Here is a 6,649-nt window from a genome sequence, read left to right as displayed (position 1 = left end):
ATGTAAACATTTGTTCATAAGTCTATTGTAGGTGTTTACCCATTTTTTGTTTTGTGGAGTATGGGTTTTTATATATTCTGTTTACAACTCTTTGTCTTATATATGTTTTTTTATATGCATTTACCTTTATGGGGCAACTGTAACCTTAGAAAATATTGGCAAATTGGCTCTGTAGAAGATGAGAGCTAGTATAGAAAGTATTTGTAGCAAAGAAAACCCTAAGATAGCATGGTATTTCCTAATTAGTGAAAGTAGACCTTGGTGTGATTGCTTAGTGCTGACAGGAAAATGGAAAACAAGGAGGAATCAAGATGCCAGAATGAGATAGAAAAGGAATTCAGAAATCTCTTACTTCACCATTTTGCCTCTTTTTATTCCACCAAAATAAGTCAATAGTTCTTTCTCTGAATAAAAGTTCTATTTATCTCATCTGTCATACAGCGGTCCCCAATCTTTTTGTCACCAAGGACCAGTGCTCCTATGTGAATCTAATGCCTGATGATCTAAGGTGAAGCTGAAGTGATGATGCTAGTGCTGGGGAGCAGCTGCAAATACAGATGAAGCTTGGCTAGTTAGCCCTCTGCTCATCTCCTGCTATGCAGCCTGGTTCCTAACTTCCTAATGTGTGGCTAGAAGATTGGGAATCCCTGTTCTATAATACCACTTCCTTTTGGCTCTTTTTACACAAAGCAAGAAAACAAACAAACAAACAAACAAACAAACAAACAAACAAACAAAAACAGTGTTTTTGTGGTGCTTTTTCTACCACAAAGAAAATGACATATTTATAGCAAAATTTTGCCAATGACAGATGATTGCAGAATATGATAGAGTCAAAGACATGGACTTTAAACTCAGAGGTATTGCAATTTTAAATCTAGCTCTGCTACTTCTTAGATATGTAACTTTGTACAAGATACTCAATATCTAAGCATCTATGAGTTCATATGTTGTATGAGAAAATGATCATAATGGTAACCTATCAATCAGGGTAGTTGAAGATTTAAAAATACATATTTATGATTTTCCTAGGTATTTTGATACATGATAATTGTTAGCTCTTATTTTTTTGTTTATAGGATTTATTTCATAATAAATAATATAACTCTAAATGCACATGATTAAACTACAAGTTAAAATGGTTGAAGATAACCCAGATACTGCCTTTGACTTTATATTCCTTGCAAGGTCTCTAATTTTATTGTCATTTTCAATTTAGAAACCTAAAGAACTAGATATCATATTGAATTTATTTCTTTTTGTCTACTATTCTCTTATTAAAGATTGCCAATTTTATCACACTTTGAAGCTCCTCGAGAAATAGTACTTATCTCAATAGCATAACATCAGGTTAATCATCAGTAGCAGTAAGCAATGCAACCATTTCACTCATAATTTGTTCTCTTAGTATAAGATTCAATAGATTACTTTACCCTGCTTTATTTATTTCATAAAATTTTGAGAATATTAAGCTTTATATATTTGCTTGTTTGTTTATTTTCCATCTTTACCACTGGAATATAAGCTCTATATAACCACAATTATGTTTATTGTAGTCTCCTTTGTCTATTTAGCATTAGCAGTATTTGGTGCATAGAATCGGCTTAATGCATTTTTCTGATAAGAATAAATTAGTTAATGCCATGGACCAGAGTTTATGATAGAAAAGTTTATTGGATAGTGTTTACAATGACTCATGAATAAGAAAAAAAATCCAGTGGAATAACACAGGTCAGTTTACTTTGCACAAACTGTGTGCTTCTTTAAAATTCTATTTTGCAAACTTGATCCTCAAGGCAATCTGAAAAGGCACACAAGAAGGGTCACTTTTAAAATATTTTCACTTTGTTCTACACTTAGGTATTAAGAAGAATTATGGGGGCAATGTTTTTTGTTTTTGTTTTGTTTTGTTTGTATTTTGGAGGTGGTGCAGTTGTATATTTGTGGAAAGATGGACAAGAATGAAGAGTTTGGAGATGAAGGAGAGAATGAGGATAAGTGAAGGATCAAGAAAATATGAAATTAATTCCACAAAGGAAGGGTTATTTTTGGAAAGGAAAAACCTTCTTAAGACCATCAAAGAAAAAAGAAGATAAAGATGGTTGAAAGATTCTAAGAAGGAAATGTAAAAACTTGTGGGAGCTTTTGGAAAAGTACTTCAAACTCATATCGTCATGCTTGAAACAGACGAAAACCTGAAAACATTGAATCATAACAAAATGTGCTTACTATTTCTCAATCACTTCTTTCCAGTAAAATCAATACTGAATTGTTCCTTTCCTCAGGAGGAAACAATAAAAGAATGGACTAATATCCATCTTTCAGTGAGCCATTGGGAGGTAAAAATGGTCTAAATTTCCAAATTGTTGGAAGAGAGGCAGGAAGTGGTAGTGTTCATAAAAATGTTAGGTACAATGACTGTGAAACAATGCCGACCTCCAGTTCACAAGTGTTGCAGAGCAAACCTTCTAGATATGCATTTTTATTTTATTAGTGGGGCCAAATATTTTTTTTTCTGTGACCTTGGGTCACTTATATAAGTTTTTCTACGCTATAATTATTTGTATTGCAGACTCTCAAAAAAGAATAAGAAAACACTTGGTTCTTTTTAGGAAATATGCCGAGCATGATACAAAGTATTAGCTGTCATTTTAAACACCGATTTTGCTCATTACAAACTCTCACTAAACCTTCTATGCCCAACTTTAGCTTCCTGTTTTGCGTCTTCATTTATGCCAAACCTTACTGGCTGTTAGCAGCTGGTCTGCCGTTTTTATCCCACACTTCAAATAGTGTCTCATGATTGTTGCTCTATGAGTCAATCGGTAACACCAATAAAATGTGTCAGTTATCTCAATAGATCATATCCTCTGCAGCTGGTATTTATATAGCATAGCTAAGGCCAACTAGTGATGGCTCTGTTAAGGGGGCGGTGAGAAAAAAAAAAGGTGGTATGAATTAATTAAACTCTTGATTTCAAGGATGAGTAAGCTTCCTTTGCCACAGTTGGGCATTTGCATCATAAAATGTGCTGGCAGTACCCATCAGTGATTTTTCACATGAAGGAGTTTTTAGCTTTTCATCTGTTTCAAACATGAGGATGTGAGTATCTAGTATTTTTCCAAAAACTTCCACAAGTTTCTATATTTCCTTCAAAGAAGCTTTCAACTATTTTTATCTTCTTTTTTTTTCTTTAATGGTCTGAAGAAGGCTCTTCCCTTTCAAAAATAACCTCGCTGTTTGTGCAGTTAATTTCATATTTTATTGATTCTTCACTTATCCTCATTCTCTCCTGCATCTGCAAACTCTCTTAATTCCTTTCCACTTTTCAACAAATATACAACTGTTCCACCTCCTAACAAAACAAAACAAAAACAATGAGAAACATTGCTCCCATGATTCTTCTGAATACCTAAATGTAAATTTTTATCTATTTTGTTTCTTTTATCAGCACATATATCAAAAGAATGTTACACTTGTTTATTTCACTTTAAAATATTCATCCATAGGATTCTGAAATCTGCCTTTATCACACTTTCTGAATTTGATGCCTCAGAAGTCAGTTGGAAAAAACTTATAACAAATTCAAAAGCCCATTCTCAGTACCCAACATAATTTAATTCTGGAACACATTATCCTGATAATCATCCACTTCTTAAAAATTTCATCTTCCTTCATTTCAGTGACAGTGCACTGTTCTGTTTCTTATTCCACTTCTAACTTATTCTCATTCTTCACTGATTTATCTTTATTTGTTCTTTCCTCACATGAAGGTTGTCCTTAAAATACTACTACAGGTCTTTTCTTGGTCTCTATTCCCAATCTTAGCAAATTATACTCTCTTGAAATTCCAATTATTATATTTCTCTAGATATGAAACCATGTCTATAATTCTTAATATTATTATGAGATCTTACTGTGCATTTTCAATTACCTAGAAATACTGCCATATTGATATTTAGATTTCAATATGTTCAAATCCAAATATATTGTTGTGTCCAGAATAACCAGACCCAACTTGGGTGCTCTTAACCAGGAGACAGTTTATTAGCCGGCGGCTGTCCTTGCAAAGGAGCAGCCTCGAAATGCCAAGATACAAGGTTTTTAAGCCCCAAATCCCATTCCTCATTCTGTCTTAAACACAAAGGTCCATCTTTCTCCTATTCACTACCTGTCAACCCACTGGTCAGGTGTGCAAGCGGGAAGTACAGAAGCAGAAAGCTTGTGTTAGAATGTTATGTTCCTATGGGTGATTGCCTATGTTCCCATGGACAATAGCCAGTGTTCCCATGGGTGATGGCCAAACAGTAATTTTCAGCTTATATACAATTGATTATTTTTCATGCCACGCAAGCAAGCAGGGTTACACAGGCTAAAATTGGCAGTTAGCGTATGAGCTCATTGTTACAAGTTTTATGATTAACAGAATGTGGTTAGGGGTTCCAGAAACTAGGCCTAAGTTATAGACTTCCTTTGTCCAGTTTCAGGTTTTAATTATTCTTTAAGCCTTTCACATTTCAGCAGGCCATTACATTCCCCACTGGTTTTCTTTAGAATGACTCAATCTTCGAGTCAGAAGTCGGGATTTCTGGCCAATGGGTTGGGGCTGACGCTCCTAAAATTAAAATCTTTGCCCCAGTTATATTGGATTGGATTAAACTCTTAACCCATTTGATCAAGCATGGCCCAAAGGTCAGTAATAACAGCAGAATTATCAATGGTCCTGCTATAGCCGACAATAACATGGTTAACCAAGAGTTTTCATTAAACCAAGATTCATACCAGTTGTTTTCTTGTTTTAACTTCTCATTTCTGTCTTTTACTCTTTGTCTAATTAATGCTAAACTATCCCTAATATTTCCAGAATGATTAACATAAAAACAGCAAGTTTCTCCCAGTGCTACACACAAACCTCCTTGCTTAAGAAATAAGAGGTCTAAACCTCTTCTATTCTGCAGTACTACTTCAGCTAAAGAATTAAGAGATGTTTCAAGATGATTAATTGATTTCTCTAGAGTGCTTAAATCGTCATTAATCTGCTTTGTGAGCCAGGCTATACCTTGGTTCCCTGTAACCAAAGCAGCAGTCCCAATTGCAGCTGATCTTGCCACTCCTAGGCCAACTAGGAGCGGCACAAGCAGTGGAACTGCTCGCTTACGCCGAGGATAGTTATATCCTCCTCCCAAATCCATTGTTTGTCTCCCTTCTTGTCCGCTCATCATATACACCTGAGGTATAACATGAACCAGCACACAAAATCCAGTATTATTTTTCCAATAGTTAAGATTAATACAGGGAGTTAAACCAGTATTACAAGCAAACCAAGTGCCACTAGTGGCCGCTAAATAAGTAGAAGAGGTGCTATTTACTAAAATAGATGATTTACAATTTTCCTTATACCTAGATTTATCAACTCTATAAGTGTTAGTATTCACACAAGTTCCCTTTCCTTGTAAATTTCCCAAGTTACAGATGGGTTTTTGGTTCCCCAAGGGCAAATAGTAACATTCGGAGATGTTACATTCCTAATAGCAGTTTGATCTGTGCCAAGGTTAGCAATGACACCAAGTCCTACATAATAAGGTGGGGCAGGGTTCATACAAAACCAACAATCCTTTGTAGCATTTGAGTTACTGTCATTAGCAAACTTATAAACATTATTCAGCATGGTCAAGACAGATTTAGGAGTATCCCTGGGGGGTCTATAAGGCTGTCTAGGTCTATGTCCTTTGTTGGCATTATTAGTGCTCCTAGTAATTGCTGACTGTGTAGGAGTTAAGGTGTTTAACCCTCCGTCATTAGGCCTAACAGGACCTAGAACTAACGGTGGCATCCTGACAGGCTTTTTCTGTATTGTTATTAACACTCCAAGATCAGTTCCAAAAACATACAACCTTAATTCCCAGGTTTTTCCAATCATCCAAGATGGATCTTCCCAATTTTTGACAGTAAAAATGATAGGATTGCATTTCCCTGCTGTGGCACAGGAGGACTGACTAGGTCGTGTAAGAGTCAGAAAGGGGTCTGTCTGTGTTCTCCTAAGGGGCTATGGTCTCACAACCCCAATGGCCACAATAATATTGGTTTAGCTTATGGCAAGTGCTTTGGCCTTCTCTGGGACACATATATAACTGTACTTGTTGAATACCTCTTTTTTTGTCCTCCCTGCCACAACCATACCAGGGGTCAGATAAAAAATTAGCATCACTTATAAAATTAAATTTCTTTCCTAATATATCACACAAATCCACATGAAATGTAGGCTGGTACATAGTCTGGTTTACTAATATGGGAATGTCTGTTTCTGATTTAATTAATTCCCATTTAGCCTGTTGAGGTTGATGAGGGTTCCCTTTTACATTATTGATAACAATTAACCCAATTATAATTATTCCCGCGAGAGTCTTATCTTGAGTGGATCCTCTGTGGGTGTTGCCTTCCATTTCTCTGTCTCCAGGGGAGGTTGAGCTGTCTTAAGGCGGGTATGGTGAATCCAATGTCTTTTTCCTGCAACTTTGACAGCCGTTGGTGTGGTCAGGATTACTGGAAACGGACCATCCCACCGGGGCTCTAGGCTAACAGGCTGGATCTTCTTTATCCACACCCAATCGCCTGGATGATGTGGGTGAGGCTGTGATGTCCCCGGAGT

Source organism: Pteropus medius, unplaced genomic scaffold (genome assembly GCF_902729225.1).
Source record: "Pteropus medius unplaced genomic scaffold, Ma_sr-lr_union100, whole genome shotgun sequence".
In the NCBI taxonomy this organism is placed as follows: domain Eukaryota; kingdom Metazoa; phylum Chordata; class Mammalia; order Chiroptera; family Pteropodidae; genus Pteropus; species Pteropus medius.
This window is presented reverse-complemented; position numbering follows the sequence as displayed.